Source organism: Triticum dicoccoides, chromosome 1A (assembly GCF_002162155.2).
Source record: "Triticum dicoccoides isolate Atlit2015 ecotype Zavitan chromosome 1A, WEW_v2.0, whole genome shotgun sequence".
NCBI classification, from domain to species: Eukaryota; Viridiplantae; Streptophyta; class Magnoliopsida; order Poales; family Poaceae; genus Triticum; species Triticum dicoccoides.
In genome coordinates, this window is record NC_041380.1 from 548,597,161 (window position 1) to 548,615,483 (window position 18,323).

Here is an 18,323-nt window from a genome sequence, read left to right on the forward strand (position 1 = left end):
CACAGATGATTTGAGCAGATATGAGTATATCTACTTGATGAAACACAAGTCTGAAACATTTGAAAAGTTCAAAGAATTTCAGAATGAAGTGGAGAATCATCGTAACAAAAATAAAAGTTTCTACGATATGATCGCAGAAGTAAAATATTTGAGTTACGAGTTTGGCTTTCAGTTAAAACAATGTGAAATAGTTTCACTACTCACGCCACCTGGAACACCACAGTGTAATGGTGTGTCCGAACGTCGTAACCGTACTTTATTAGATATGGTGCGATCTATGATGTCTCTTACCGATTTACCACTATCATTTTGGGGTTATGCATTAGAGACAGCTGCATTCACGTTAAATAGGGCACCATCTAAATCCGTTGAGACAACACCGTATGAACTATGGTTTGGCAAGAAACCTAAGCTGTCATTTCTTAAAGTTTGATGTTGCAATGCTTATGTGAAAAAGTTTCAACCTGATAAGCTCAAACCCAAATCGAGTAGTGCGTCTTCATAGGATACCCAAAAAGAAAATTTTGGGTACACCTTCTATCATAGATCCGAAGGCAAGATATTCGTTGCTGAGAATGGATCCTTTCTAGAGAAGGAGTTTCTCTCGAAAGAAGTGAGTGAGAGAAAAGTAGAACTTGATGAGGTAACTGTACCTGCTCCCTTATTGGAAAGTAGTTCATCACAGAAATATGTTCCTGTGACTACTACACCAATTAGTGAGGAAGCTAATGATGATGATCATGTAACTTCAGATCAAGTTGCTACCGAACCTCGTAGGTAAACCAGAGTGAGATCCGCACCAGAGTGGTACGGTAATCCTGTTCTGGAGGTCATGTTACTTGACCATGACGAGCCTACGAACTATGAGGAAGCGATGATGAGCCCAGATTCCGCGAAATGGCTTGAGGCCATGAAATCTGAGATGAGATCCATGTATGAGAACAAAGTATGGACTTTGATTGACTTGCCCATTGATCGGCGAGCCATTGAGATTAAATGGATCTTCAAGAGGAAGACGGACGCTGATAGTAGTGTTACTATCTACAAAGCTAGAATTTTCGCAAAAAGGTTTTCAACAAGTTCAAGGTGTTGACTACGATGAGAGTTTCTCACTCGTATCTATGCTTAAGTCTGTCCGAATCATGTTAGCAATTGCCGCATTTTATGAAATCTGGCAAATGGATAAACAAAACTGCATTCCTTATTGGATTTATTAAAGAAGAGTTGTATATGATGCAACTAGAAGGTTTTGTCAATCCTAAAGGTGCTAACAAAATATGCAAGCTCCAGCGATCCATCTATGGACTGGTGCAAGCATCTTGGAGTTGGAATATACGCTTTGATAAGTTGATCAAAGCATATAGTTTTATACAGACTTGTGGTGAAGCCTGTATTTACAAGAAAGTGAGTGGGAGCACTACAGTATTTCTGATAAGTATATGTGAATGACATATTGTTGATCGGAGATAATGTAGAATTATTCTGCAAAGCATAAAGGAGTGTTTGAAAGGAGTTTTTCAAAGAAAGACCTCGGTGAATCTGCTTACATATTGAGCATCAAGATCTATAGAGATATATCAAGACGCTTAATAAGTTTTTCAATGAGTACATACCTTGACAAGATTTTGAAGTAGTTCAAAATGGAACAGTCAAAGAAAGAGTTCTTGCCTGTGTTACAAGGTGTGAAACTGAGTAAGACTCAAAACCCGACCACGGCAGAAGATAGAAAGAGAACGAAAGTCATTCCCTATGCCTCAGCCATAGGTTCTATAAAGTATGCCATGCTGTGTACCACACCTATTTTATACCCTTCCCTGTGTTTGGGAAGGGAGTACAATAGTGATCTAGGAGTAGATCACTGGACATTGGTCAAAATTATCCTTAGTGGAATAAGGATATGTTTCTCGATTATGGAGGTGACATAAGGTTCGTTGTAAAGTGTTACGTCGATGCAAGTCTTGACACTGATCCAAATGACTCAAAGTCTCAATCTGGATACATATTGAAAGTGGGAACAATTAGCTACAGTAGCTCCGCGCAGAGCATTGTTGACATAGAAATTTGCAAAATACATACGGATCTGAATGTGGCAGACCCGTTGACTAAACTTCCCTCACAAGCAAAACATGATCACACCTTAGTAATCTTGGGTATTAATCACATAGTGATGTGGACTAGATTATTGACTCTAGTAAACCCTTTGGGTGTTGGTCACATGACAATGTGAACTATGGGTGTTAATCACATGGTGATGTGAACTATTGATGTTAAATCACATGGCGATGTGAACTAGATTATTGACTCTAGTGCAAGTGGGAGACTGAAGGAAATATGCCCTAGAGGCAATAATAAAGTTATTATTTATTTCCTTATATCATGATAAATGTTTATTATTCATGCTAGAATTGTATTAACTGGAAACATAATACATGTGTGAATACATAGACAAACAGAGTGTCACTAGTATGCCTCTACTTGACTAGCTCGTTGATCAAAGATGGTTATGTTTCCTAACCATAGACATGAGTTGTCATTTGATTAACGGGATCACATCATTAGGAGAATGATGTGATTGACTTGACCCATTCCGTTAGCATAGCACTTGATCGTTTAGTTTGTTGCTATTGCTTTCTTCATGACTTATACATGTTCCTATGACTATGAGATTATGCAACTCCCGTTTACCGGAGGAACACTTTGTGTGCTACCAAACGTCACAACGTAACTAGGTGATTATAAAGGTGCTCTACAGGTGTCTCCGAAGGTACTTGTTGGGTTGGCGTATTTCGAGATTAGGATTTGTCACTCCGATTGTCGGAGAGGTATCTCTGGGCCCTCTTGGTAATGCACATCACTTAAGCCTTGCAAGCATTGCAACTAATGAGTTAGTTGCGGGATGATGTATTACGGAACGAGTAAAGAGACATGCCAGTAACGAGATTGAACTAGGTATTGAGATACCGATGATCGAATCTCGGGCAAGTAACATACCGATGACAAAGGGAACAACGTATGCAGTTATGCGGTCTGACTGATAAAGATCTTCATAGAATATGTGGGAGCCAATATGAGCATCCAGGCCCCCCTCCACCATAATCCACCTCGATCATATCGTAGCGGTGCTTAGGCGAAGCCCTGCGTCGGTAGAACATCATCATCGTCACCACGCCGTCGTGCTGACGAAACTCTCCCTCAACACTCGGCTGGATCGGAGTTCGAGGGACGTCATCAAGTTGAACGTGTGCAGAACTTGGAGGTGCCGTGCGTTCGGTACTTGATCGGTCGGATCGTGAAGACGTACGACTACATCAACCACGTTGTGCTAATGTTTCCGCTTTCGGTCTACGAGGGTACGTGGACAACACTCTCCCCTCTCGTTGCTATGCATCACCATGATCTTGCGTACGCGTAGGAATTTTTTTGAAATTACTATGTTCCCCAACAATATGTGGTACGGTAAGTAAAGCGACTCCAAAACAATTTTTAAGGCAATATTTCTCCGTTTTGGAATATTTAAAAAAATAGAAAATTAAGTAGCAGTCCGGGAAGGACACGAGGGCCCCACGAGGGTGGAGGGCGCGCCCCCTACCTCGTGAGCACCTCGTGTGCCTTCCGGACTCCGTTTTCTTACATAACACGTATTTTGGTCGGTAAAAATTCATTATATAACCTCCCGGGGGTTTTGACTCCCGTATCACGCAAAAATCTCTTTTCTTTGTTTTGAGCCGTCCTGTTGCAGACAGAGCAACATGTCATCCCAGGATTCGGAAGGAGAAAGCTATGTGGCTGATTACCTTGCAGACCCTAAAATCTATGGAGAGGTTGAGCATTATGGTTGGACCACGGAAGAAGAAGAAGACTATGAACCCAAGGGAAAGGAGGAGACGAGCTCAGATGAAGATGAAGTCCCACTACCTCAACCTGGGGACATGCATGTGGAGTTCAAAAAGTCAAGCCTCCCAGATAGGGTAAAAAAACCTAAGATCGAGTTTATCCATTTTCGACTCTTGCAGGAAAACAAGCAGGAACTATGCAAAAAGATACTGAGCCTGGAACAGGAGATCGAGGACCTATGGGACCAAAATTCTGTCCTCAAACACAAATTAAGGAAGAAGCCTACGCCATCAACAAAATCATCACCGTCTCCTCCAACAAAGAAGAATTGAGTATCTGGTATGGGCACTCCACTTGGCAACTGACAAGCTTGGGGGAGTGCCCCGGTATCGTATCACCATCACTTTTATCTTTACTGTTTTTCTTAGTTCGATCCTTTTGGTAATATTTTGATCTAGTAGAATAAAAGTTCTTAGTATGATGTAGTCATGAGTTTTGCTTTATTATCCTTCTATGTAATCGAGTCCTTGAGCTATATAATAAACATTAGTGATTGAGTCAAGGGCTTGCTTATTATTGCCATGATCCCAAATAAAAGAAAAGAAAAGAGAAAAAGAATAAGAAGAAACAAAAGTTCATATTGATCTTATTGATAGTACTGACTTCACATAGAAAGAGTGTGATGATTAAAAGTTGTTGGGAGTTGGCAGACATAGCTTTGGTCATCGTTGCAATTAATAGGAAGTAATAAGGAAAGAGAGGTTTCACATATAAATATACTATTATTGACATCTTTTATGATTGGGAGCACTCATCAAAATATGACATGCTAAAGAGTTGATGTTGGACAAGGAAGACAGCGTTATGGGTTATGTTTTCTTATATCTGAGATAAAGTATGTTGTCATGGATCATCCAACATGTTGAGCTTGCCTTTCCCCCTCATGCTAGCCAAATTCTCAGCACCAAGTAGAGATACTACTTGTGCTTCCAAATACCCTTAAACCAGTTTTGCCATGAGAGTCCACCATATCTACCTATGGATTGAGTAAGATCCTTCAAGTAAGTTGTCATCGGTGCAAAGCAATAAAAATTGCTCTAAATATGTATGATTAGTGTGGGAGAAATAAGCTTTATACGATCTTGTGATGTGGAAGTAATAAAAGCGACGGACTGCATAATAAAGGTTCATATCACAAGGGGCAATATAAAGTGACGTTCTTTCGCATTAAGATTTTGTGCATCCAACCATAAAAGCGCATGGCAACCTCTGCTTCCCTCTGCGAAGGGCCTATCTTTTATTATCCTCTACCTTATGCAAGTGTCATGGTGATCTTCACCTCTCCCTTTTTTATTGTATCCTTTGGCAAGCCCAGCATGTTGGAAAGAACCTGATATATATATCTAACTGGATGTAGGGGGGCATGAGTTATTATTGTTGAGATTACCCTTGAGGTAAAAGGTTGTGGGGCGAAACTATAAGCCCCTATCTTTCTCCGTGTCCGATTAAAACTCCGTAACCACAAGTATTGCGCGAGTGTTAGCAATTATGAAGGACTAGATGATAGTTGAGTATGCGGACTTGCTTTTTAGCTCTGACATAGACTCTTTCTAATGTTATGATAAATCGCAATTGCTTCAATTACTGAGGTTTTAGTTTGTTGGTTCTCAATAAGGTTTCTGATTCATACTTTTGCATTGTGAATAGATCATCACTTGAACATAAGTAATCATATGACAATATCTATATATGTTGCTATTATGAGAATAATCATGATGCCCTCATGTCCGCATTTTATTTTTATCGACGCCTCTATCTCTAAACATGGGTACATATTTATTGTTATCGGCATTCGCTTGAGGACAAGCGAGGTCTAAACTTGGGGGAGTTGATACATCCATTTTGCATCATGCTTTTATATCGATGTTTATTGCATTATGGGATGTTATTTCACATTATGTCACAATACTTATGGCTATTCTCTCTTATTTTACAAGGTTTACATAAGGAGGGAGAATGCCGGCAACTGGAATTCTGGGCTGGAAAAGGAGCAAATATTAGAGACCTATTCTGCACAACTCCAAAAGTCCTGAAACTCCACGGAATACCTTATAATAAATAATGAAAAATCCTCACCAAAGATGAAGACCAGGGGGGCCACACCCTTTTCACGAGGGTGGGGGGCGCGCGCCCTACCTCGTGGGCCCCCTGGTGGCTCTCCGATGACCATCTTCTCCTATATGAAGTCTTTCGTCGAGAAAAAAAGCAACCTTTCGGGACGAAACTCCGCCGCCACGAGGCGGAACCTTGGCGGATCCAATCTAGAGCTCCGGCAGAGCTGTTCTACCGGGGAAACTTCCCTCCCGGAGGGGGAAATCATCGCCATCGTCATCACCAATCCTCCTCTCATCGGGAGAGGGCAATCTCCATCAACATCTTCATCAGCACCATCTCATCTCAAAACCCTAGTTCATCTCTTGTATCCAATTCTTGTCTCCAAGTCCGGGATTGGTGCTAGTAGGTTGCTAGTAGTGTTAATTACTCATTGTAGTTGATGCTAGTTGGTTTAATTGGTGGAAGAACATATGTTCAGATCCTTTATGCATATTATTACCCCTCTGATTATGAACATGAATATGCTTTGTGAGTAGTTACGTTTGTTCCTGAGGACAAGGGAGAAGTCTTGCTATTAGTAGTCATGTGAATTTGGTATTCGTTCGATATTTTGATGAGATGTATGTTGTCTAGCCTCTAGTGGTGTTATGTGAACGTCGACTACATAACACTTCACCATTATTTGGGCCTAGAGGAAGGCATTGGGAAGTAATAAGTAGATGATGGGTTGCTAGAGTGACAGAAGCTTAAACCCTAGTTTATGCGTTGCTTCGTAAGGGGCTGATTTGGATCCATATGTTTCATGCTATGGTTAGGTTTACCTTAATACTTTTGTTGTAGTTGCGGATGCTTGCAATAGAGGTTAATCATAAGTGGGATGCTTGTTCAAGTAAGAATAGCACCCAAGCAACGGTCCACCCACATGTCAAATTATCAAAGTACCGAACGCGAATCATATGAACGTGATGAAAACTAGCTTGACGATATTCCCATGTGTCCTCGGGAGCGCCTTTCCTTATATAAGAGTTTGTCCAGACTTGTCCTTTGCTACAAAAAGGATTGGACCACCTTGCTGCACTTTATTTACTTTTGTTACTTGTTGCTCGTTACAAATTATCTCATCACAAAACTATTTGTTACCACTTATTTCAGTACTTGCAGAGAATACCTTGCTGAAAACCGTTTATCATTTCCTTCTGCTCCTTGTTGGGTTCGACACTCTTACTTATCGAAAGGACTACGATAGATCCCCTATACTTGTGGGTCATCAGGTGCTCGTTCCTACAAGTGTCCTTCTTCCCTTTGGAATGGCTTCTACGACGACTTAGGCGTGGCTGTGTCATCGCGGTTTTCCGCCGGCGAGCTAGGATGGAAGGGGATATGGTTCCCTGTCCCTGATTCACGTCGAGCGCCACAGAAGCATGGGCCTTCTTCTGCGGACATTGGAATGGGACCTGGTGCTCCCCTGCTTCGCCTCTTGACCTCTGCAGCTTTCTTCTTTGACAACCTCCCAACTTTTATCCTTCTACTCTTGGTTGTTCAGGTCAGGTGGCAGTGTAGCTGTGGTGTCTACCAGCGGCGTGGCGAGGGTAGTGCAACTTGTCTGCGGTGGGGATCCAGTTGGCGTCTGCTATAGTTCTCGGGTGAGCGCCAATGATCCGACAGTGCGCCACCTTCGAGCCTAGGCGAGAGGAAAGGGTTCCTCTTTGGTGTTGGGAGCGATGTTCCTCCCTTGTTCATGGGTTCAGACTGTTCACAACTTTCTCTGGCTATTGACTGATCACTCAGGCTTCTCTGTTGCCCCTCTCTCTGCTGACTATGTGCAGTAGGCTTCGACATTACTAGCAGGGCTCTTCATGTATTTTTCTTTCTGTCGTAGTGTGTGTTGCATTGTTAGCTGTTCACACAGCTCCATTGTATCTTTCAGTCTCTCTTACTTGGTGGCCTTGTGTAATTCTGGTCGGTTGATGGCTTCGTTAATTCAAAGCCGGGCTCCCCTTGAGCCTTCATTCGAAAAAATGTTCAGCCAACAATACTTAGCTTGCTCATGGCATGTGAAGGATGGTAGTAACCCACCGAACGCACACCATCTACTTACAAATTACCCCGACATGTTTGCTGACCAGGAAGCACATGTTTCACTTATTTCAACAAACATAAAAGAATGAAAGAAGAGAACACAAAGCCCTAGTGATAAGAATTGCATGACCCTGTTGATCCAAAGTGCTAATTTCATTTCTCCCACAAGTCAAGGAAATCTCTCTGCCTATTAATCTTCTTTTGCAACTGGAGAACACCGTAGAGTAGAGCTTTAGTTGTTGGAGAATTTTTTCCATAGGATTATCTTTTGTATTACATTTTGGAGAAAAAATTACTTGATATAATTTCTTTGTTTTTCATGTGCTATCAAACACTAATTCATCCAAATTCCTGTAGTTACACTCTATTCATGCGTTTTTCCTTTGTGTTTTGACATCTTACCAATCAAAGAGGCCCTGAGTGTTCAGTTTCAGCCAGGGTAAGGGAGTGTGGGTAAGCGGCCATGTGTCTTCTATCAGTTTATCTGGTCTTTCATCGGCCCGGAACACCGTAAGCTCATGATTGAGTATGAACTTGCCACGTTTCCAAATACAATAACATACGACATACCAATCCAGGGACACTATTAAAACAGAGGTTGTTGCGCACTTATCCGTTAGTGCACTGCTGAGAATGATGAATCTGTTACATGATAGTGTTTGCAACAGGATATTAGTTCCATGAATGTTCTGATTTTCACGCTATCTTCTAGATATGATCCATACAACTCCCCCTCACAACCAATGAACTATACATTGTTGGATCGCATGGTCACATCTATGATCCATGATCGTTCTTAATACATACAGCAAACTTAGATAACACGCGTTTCTGATTCCTCTCACTCCTACCGACAATAATCTGAATTTGGATTATCTTTTCCAAGACTGCTCTTTGTCGTGTGTTTCGTCCGAGATAATTGCGGATATCAAAGTGCAGGCTAAGCTGTGGTTTTCTAAGTGCGCGATTGTCCAATGTAAGCAAGATGCCAATTCATGCTCTAGCGCAACTGGGCTTGAATGCTCGGTCTGATGTAACACTTGCATGGGATAATGATGTACAACGGACATTGCTAGGATTGTAAGGGCCGATAGTGCCCATATCGTTTCCCTGGGGGAAAACTAAACTATGTGTTGTTTCATCGCGTGGTCACATCCAATGTCCAAATAAGGTATCGACCAATCATGTACATAAGTATCACCTTGTTCTTAGCATATACACTAAACTCAGACAGCATGCGTTTCTGATTCCTCTCAATCCTATCGACAATACTCTGAACTTGGATTATCTTCTCCTAGCCTGCTTTTTGTCTTGTGTTTTGGCCGGCTACTTTCTCTTTCATGGATGGCTAGCAAAGTGACAAGGGGGAGCAAGGCCACATCCTCATATAGCATGAGCTTCGGAGCAAATTAATATTGCATGGTACTACATGAGATCTGCTATCCTGTAGGGTTACCTCAGTAAATTTTAGCTTCATTGTTACTCAAAGTTTTCAAATCAGTATTAAACTACAGAAGTTAAGATAGAAGAGCTAAGCAGACACAACTCCCAGTCAGTTGTTTGATTAGTATAGAATGCATATGCATTCCATCACATGTTTAGTATAGATATACAATACGACTATACAAGTACAAAATTTGGTACACCATAAGCATCAACTGGTCAACCACCAGTATGTAGGAACCAACCCAGCAAACACTAGCTACTTACCTTGCCATGACATGTTTGCTCACCAGGAAGCATATGCTTATCTTATTTCACCAAACAGAACAGAAAGAAGGAAAAGAAACACAAAGTTGTAGTGATACGTAGAGAACTGCATGAACCTGATGTTCCAAAGTGCTAATTCATTTTCCCACCAGTGAAGGAAATCCCAACGCCTATTGAACTTCCTTTGCAACTGGAGAACGCCATATAGTAGAGCTTCAACAGTTAGAGAATATTTTTTCCATGGGATTGTTTCGTACTACATTTTGGAGAAAAATTTCCATCGACTCAAATTCCTGTAGTTTTATAATCCTACAGAATACAAGAGGACATGACCCTAGTCATGCGTTTTTTCCTATTTTTGTGTTTTGAGAATCGTGCTATTCAAAGAGGCCCTGAGTGTTCACTTTCCGCCACGCGCAAGAGCGCAGACAAGCGGCCACACGTCTTCCGGCAGTTTGGCCGGTCTTTCCTTCGTCGGTCGGGAACATTGTACCCTCCTGATCGAACACGAGCTTGCCACATTTCTGAACACAACATACTACATACCAATCAAGGGGACACTGTTAAAACAGAGGTTGTTGCGCACTTTCCCACGAGTGCACTGCTGAGAACCATGAATTCGATACATAATAGTATTTACAGCAGGATGTTAGTTCCATGAATGTTCTCACTTTCACGTGGTCCACTAGATTTGATCCATACAACTCCCTTTCACAACCAATGGACTACGTAGCTAGATCGCATGGTCACATCTAATGTCCACATCCCTTACACTGAAGCCATGAGTGCAGCGTTTCAGTGCCCAGGTTCGTCTGCACCTGGTCAGGAAAAATCACAAAAAATTCAAAACAAATCAAAAAAATTCAAAAAAAATGCATGGTAGAAAATTTAGTGCGTGAGATCTGCTCGAATTTTCAAATCATTTGGACATCTAAGCAGCTCAAAAGACAAATCAGGTCAGAACAGTACATGAATAGTAAACCTTTTTACAGAACACGAATTTATCTTTTTTGCCAAGAGCTGCTCCAAATGATTTGAAAATTGGAGCGGACCTCATGCATCAAATTATCTACCATGCAAAAAACGATTTTTTTTGAATTTTTCTAGTATTTTTTTTGATTTGTTTCGTCAGGGCGGGTGCAGATGAGCCTGGACTCAGAAGAGGATTTTCGCGAAGCCATGGCATACTTAGCATATACACCAAACTCAGACAAGATGTGTTTCTGATTCCTCTCACTCCTATCGACAATACTCCGAACTTGCATTATCTTCTCCTAGACTGCTCTTTGTCTCGTGTTTCGGTTGGCTTCTTTCTCTTTCTTGGATGGGATTCACCTGGCTACTTTCTCTGACATGGATGGGATTGGGACATTTGATAGGGGGGAGCAAGGCCACATCCTCGTATCATCCATAACACTAAGCTCCCTAATTTTTAAGGGCTCACAATCAATTGAGGTCTCCAACTGAAATTGAGTCATCCAATTTTGACCGCGTCAACTATTTCTCAGAAGTTCTCTCACTATATTCTTTTATACTATACACTATGCTTCTTAATTTTTAAGGCCTCACAAATAATTGAGATCTTCAATTTAGAATTCGGGTCACCTAATTTTAACCGGGTCAATAATTTTTCAAGGTGCTCTTCCATTCATTTCTTTTAATTCACCATGTCCTGTAATTTTGAAGCTCTTTCATTCAATTAAGGTATTCAATTTTGGATTTGATTTACAATATTGACCAGGCCAATGATTTTTCAAATCAATCAACCACCTATCTATAAAACCATACTAATGGTTGGGCCCGCTATTGCGGGCCGCTTGAGAGGAAGCTATGCGCACCTCACCATTATCTAGTTGCAAAAGAAGACTAACATGCACAGTGATCTGGCCGGAGAGGGTTGAGTTGGAGGAGCCGGAGGAGGCCATGGTAGGAGGTTTGTGGCAATGGAGAAACTAGATGAGATGGAAAAGGTAGGCTCTGATTATCATGTGAGAGAATGTCGTACCCACCTAGGGCGACGGCTTCGTGTTTATATAGGTCGGGGCGCAACTCTCGCACAGCGTACAAAGATGGATTACATCATTGAGATCCTTAACTTGGGATCCAAGAGATAGACTAGAGAGATAGGGATAGTTACAAGAGATAAGAGAGAAACACAACTACCCTAGTCTACAGTTGATCTCGATGGACTCCTGGTCGGACCTGACCTGTGTACGCAGCTGAACTCTGTTGCTTAACAGTGATAAGCAATCAATCTATTTGCAAACAAATTTGTGTTAAGACATAGTTGTTAGGATATTTGAATCAATTAACCTTAAGAAATCGCAATGAACCATCATGACTTGCGGAGCGCGGGCGCCATCTTGTTGGTGAGGGTGCCGGCGACGATCATGCAGTCGGACTGGCGCGACAAGGGGCGGAAGTTGACGCCGAAGCGGTCAAAGTCGTATAGGGAGGCGCCGGTGTGCATCATCTCCACGGCGCAACAGGCGAGGCCGAACGCCATGGACGAGATCGACCCTCACCGCGCGCAATTCATCAGGTTGTCCACCTTGGACACCATGAACTCTGCAGCCTTCGACCTCCGGGCCGGCACCGCCGCCGTATGTTGATGATCGACGGAGTAGGCCCGCAGGGCATCGGAGAGGTGCGTAAGCCGCGCCGTGCGTCAGCCGTCTGTCGGCCTATGGGCCGATATGCTGACGACTACAGATTTGCCGACGGTTCCCCTAGGAGTGGAAACTATATGCCGACGGCCAGAGCTTTGCCGACGGTCGTGATCGGCCTCGCCCCAGCTTTGCCGCCGGCCTTGTTTTACCAACGGTTTTAAGTCGGCCGCCGGCGTAGTATGCCAACCCGATAAAAATGTTGTCGGCATCTACGTCGTTTCCTGTAGTATCGTGTGGGGAAAATTTTGAATGGTGGCAAAATGTGGAAAGAATCTTTAAATCGGTGATAACTTTTTGACAAAACTCCGATTTGTGATGTTCTCTGTCACAAGCGTGAATTTTGGCGGTAAAAAATGGAATTAACTCTAAAGCCACCTGATCGTATCTTCTCCGGATTCTTCGGATAGTGTGTGTTGAAGTACTGTAGGAGTGTAGCACTTGTGTTGCAGCATATACATCCAATCCAACACACCGGTCATGTGTTACTCATTCCTCCCTTTCCCATTAAGAACAGTAAAACTGAGCCACTTCTTTGCCCTCTCACGACCTCAGCGATTTTGACCATTAGATCTTATGTATGGAGCGTTTTCGGTCGTTCGATCTGCATTAGGGTAAAAATCGAACCCGCTGTCCTATGGGCAGCTATTCTGGTGGAAATTTCGGAGGCCTGTGGTGAATTGGGCCTTGTCTTCCACGTAAAGCCCATTTAGGTAGAACGCTTGGAAAAAATCCGTAATTCTTCCTCTCCCGGCGTATCTAATCTGCCCGTTCCTCTGCGCCTGCGCCCGCCCCCGGCGCCGCCATGCGTGGAACTGAATCCAAGCATCGCCCGTGTTGCTAGGTCTGGGCGAAAACCCTAGCAGCGGCGCTCGCGCCTGACTGCACCCTTTAAACTCTGTAAGAACACTTGTGGGACAGAGGATGACGCCTCCGCCGAGGTCGCCACGATGAATCCCACGGGCGCAAGCTGCTGCTGCTCGTCGACGATCTGGTTATCCGTTCACCCCACTTGGCCTTCTTCTACTCGCTCCAGGCCCGCGTGCTCGGTCTGGAATCCCTCCTCGCCGACGACCCCAAGCTCTCGGCCCACCGCTATAGCAGTACCTCTACGACGGCCTCGGCCTCTTCGCCCCACGTAATTAGTCGACTCCTCCCTCCGTTTTAGATCTCACTCCTCACGTCGAATCAGTTGCACGTTCGTTTGATTGTTCCTGCTCTGATTTGTGGCTATGTGGAATTGTAGTGGTTTTGTGGCAGATTCAGTTGATAGATCGGAACTCTGGGTGAAGAGTTGGTCGTTCGTGTGATACGATCTGTGGCGTTGGAGTAGTCTATTATTGGAATTATGTGATATAGTTTGGCATATACAACTTTCAGGACTTTGGATGTAGAATTATGGATGTACCGAACAATGTTCATTTGACGTTTATGTACAGTTGTTTAGCTTAAGTAGAAAATGGGACTGTGGGTACCAATTGTTGTCAATTGCTTATTTTGACGTTTTTTCATGGGATAATCGAGTACTTCTGATTCAGCATTATTGGTTCTTAATGGTAGTATTTGCTCTTGACAGGTTTTGGTGGATCAGTGGGCATAGTAGGTATGTTTTCTTTCTTGGATTCATAATTTTGTTTACTTGACTGAATCTATCAAGTGAAGTGATGAATATGCTCTTTTCTGAACAGTACGCTATCCGATGGTGCATTGCCTGACACTATGGAACCTGCTGTTACCCAAAATACTGAATAGAACTCTGAATTGCCATTTCCTGATACACATGTTGAGGTTTATTTATAATGCACATTTCCCCTGTCAAAAGGCTAGCACCTTCTGCTCTTGCAAGAATCAGTGTGGCAGAATCAATGTTATAGGGCTCCAGGTAAGTACTCTAGATGCTATATTCCCTTTTTATTTTGTCTGTACATAATTAGGATTTAGGAACCGACTGATGGACCAATTGTGATTGTGAAAAATGTCATTTTAATTTGGAAGATATGGTGCTCATTATTGGGAAAATTTTGTTTTTGTCACTCTAGATTTTGCCAATTTTCCTTATGCCACTCTAGATTTTGACATTTCACTTTTGCCACTCTTAGTTTTTGACAATTTTCACAAATGCCATTCCCGTGGCAAAAGCAAAAATTTCAGAGTGGCAATTGTGATACATTTCAAAAGTTAAGAGTGGCAAAAATGAAATAAAATTATTTTGCTTTTGCCAAGAAATGGCAATTATGATAATTTCCAAAAGCTAAGAGTGGCAAAAGTGAAATGTCAAAATCTAGAATGGCATAAGGAAAATTGGCAAAATCTAGAGTGGCAAAAACAAAAATTTCCCCTCATTATTAGTGTGAGAAGATATGTTAACTTAGTACAGTTACACTGAGAAAATTATCAAATTTAAAAAGAGAAGAAGGCAATTATCGATATATCATATATGCACTGAAAAATGGAATGATTCATACCATCCAACAGACAATACTAGGCTCTGTATTATCATTTACCAATGATGTTAGTACTTGGATGTACTTTTTTTTCCTGCAGGTCTTCCCATCCTAATAAGGACCAGTCTGTAATAAGGTGCCAATAAACAAAGTAATTTTTATTTTCCACAATATATTTCCATTTTAATCCTCAGATTTTAATTTTGTTGTAAACTCAGGATTATTTATGATGGTAGCCTGCAGTGTAATGTTTCCATCAGTGCTACACTTTAGACCTTCTAAATCGTACTATCTTAAGTCTGAAGTTTCTTTTTCAAGGTTTAGTAGCTGCATTGTAAATCTGAAGTTTCTTTTTCAAGGTTTAGTAGCTGCATCATGCTTATGCACTCATAAGCTCACTCACTTGCAGCTCTCCAATTCTTTCATTTTTGAAAGCATCAGGTACAGAAGGAGAAAATATATTATGTATTCGATGAGTGGGGAGCAGCAGGACTACTATATCTCTAAAGCGTTTTTTCTTACAATTTGTGTTCTGGGGATGATCTGAATTAAGAGATTAGAATGCAAATCCTCAACGCCTTTGTGCGGTGAAGCCGCCAAGAGGGTCCATAAAACCATAATCTTCGGGAGTTCTAGAAGTACCTCAAAATTGATATTGTTAGTGCAATAAAAACACAAGTATACCAGTTTCGTCGTCCTTGCATCTCCGATCTACTATATTTAGGAGGCCTTCACCTGATGGCACCACCCAGATGTACGTGTTTGTTAATTCTTTTATGATATTATGACTGCATGATTCTCATATATCCAGGATTTCATTTGCCCGTTGACGCAATGAAATGTATATGGAATACGGCTGATATGCAAAAGTTGCTTACAAGTTCTAGATCAGCCTTTTAACTATATATAAGTTAATCATGCTCTCTAATAAGATAGGTCAAATATATAAGCTTCTTTTTATCATTACTGTAATACATCATTGTTTACTAAACACGTTTCTTGAGCTAACTCAAATCGAATAATCTTGCAGGAGCAGGACCTCTTATTTTGAATTGCCTCGATGTTTTGTGTCCGCACTGCCTTATAAGGCATTATGGATGGACTATGATGTGGAGGCCTCCTATGATATCTTGAGTTCGATTGAATGCCACCTTTTGAAGTTATAACAATATTGATGTACTAAACATTTCTCAGTTTTTCCTGGTATGACCCAGGAATCAGAACCATTAGCCTATTCTATTTTATGTTGCAAATAGAACAATTAGCTTATGTTGCAAATATTTTATCTTCGATGCTTCATGCTTCAAAGTATTTATACAAATTTCTCCCATTTTATTGAACATATGGAAGGGCACAACAACAAGATCTTTCTTGTGGGTCTTGCATAAAAGTAGACAACGCCAACTAATTATGTGATTCCATGCTTACGCACATCTTATTATTCGTAGTTGCTTAGGATCTGTAATACTTTATGCTAGGGTTGATGTATGGCCAGTGAACTAGAATGGAGCCTGGACCAAGTTGTATCACTCAGTTTCACCAGGTGCACATATTGCTACTCTTTTATATGGCATGTCATGTTAGGGTGTTACCACTTAGTGTTGCTATGTCAGATATTGCTTCATTTTTTATTGCTAATGTTGTTTGTCCGGTTTTGTATCTTGTACGCTCGAGTGGTGCAATACTTTTTAACTATTTGCAACTTCTATATTTTAATAAAATGAATTATAACCATCTTTTGACACTTCATTTATGCTTATCAATTCTGAAAAATCCAATTATTCTATTGTAAAATAGACGGGCGCGGCAACGCGCGCCATCAACGATCTAGTAATAAGATCATTGCCACACCACAATAGAAAGAAACAACAGTAGAGCTACAAGGATGGAAAGATTTGCCGCTTGCAATCAAAAATCTCGTCGACACAACCAATATGGAGGGGGGCTTCAACTTCCATCTTCATCTAACCAAGCAAGGCCGAGGTTCGTCGTCTAGTTACCACACGACAACATCCTCAAGGAGGTGGAAGAGTATTGATAGGGAATGAGGGGATCCAAGGTGGGTCACGGCCTCGCTAACCCAGATTTAGAAGAGCATCAGGCTCTTCACAAACTTAAACTTGGTCGGACGACAAGACCAATGCGTACCCCTCAGCAAGAAAACACTAGGAGAAAACGCAACCATCATCCCTCACCATCGCCAACTACAAGCACATACCTCAAACCAGCCAACCACACTCCAACTAAGACGTCAAAACAAGCAGGGTGTGATTATTGACTCCACAATGATGCCTCCAAGGAGGTTACGATATCTAGGCTCTTCACAAACTTAAACTTGGTCGGACGTCAAGACCAATGCATACCCCTCGGCAAGAAAACACAACCATCATCCCTCACCATCGCCAACTACAAGCACATACCTCAAACCGGCCAACCACACTCCAACCAAGACGTCAAAACAAGCAGGGTGTGATCATTGACTCCACAATGATGCCTCCAAGGAGGTTACGATATCTAGGACGTGGTCGTCATCTAGTCCAAAAGTTGGATCTAAGGCTTTTGCCTGGAGAGCACATAGATGGGACAAGTGCGAAAGATCCATGACTTCGTCTTTAAGAAGGGCAACGTCTTCGTTGGTGTCGGAAGCCGGAACATGGCTTTCGTCCGCAACAACATACCTCGCTGCCCCGACTGAACCACACTTGTCGCCGAGTGCGGTAGCAGCATAGCACGAGACCTCATTGGCTATAGGTTGGTGAGTATATTTTTGCACTCATGTTTAAACAGTACTTCCTCCGTTCCAGAATATAAGGTGTATTGGTTTCCTTGCAAATCAATCATTTGAATGTTTGACCAAGATTATAGAATAAAATAACAACATCTGCAATACCTAATAGATAAAATATGAAACTACTTTTCATGATGGATCAAATGATATAAATTTTGTATTGTGTATATTGATATATTTTTTTGAAAACTCGGTCAAACGTGCACTTGTTTGACTTTTAAAAAAACAAATACACCTTATATAAAGTAACGAAGGGAGTATAATGTCATATTTTCCAAGAGAAACACTTCAAGTTGATTGTTAATGACTAATGAATGTAAAAGATTGCAAATCATTTTTGTTTAGTTTGTTCCCTAACGATTGGACTATTTTAGGTGCAAGACAAAGTTATAAATGGAAGATAATAAGGGTGGAGATCAATCCCGATCAACAGGCAACGCACAACAGATTGGACTATTTTAATGACTATAATACCTTAACAAATAGCACCAGAAAAAGATAAGAATTGAACAACAAAGAAACACTCCACATGGGACATGAGCATAAATTCGACATCCAAATCTCCGGCCTGACAACATGGAACATAGTCAGATAGAAACACTGAGAGGACGGGCACACACACACACACACACACACACACACACACACACACACACACACACACACACATTGCAAGCAAAGACCATC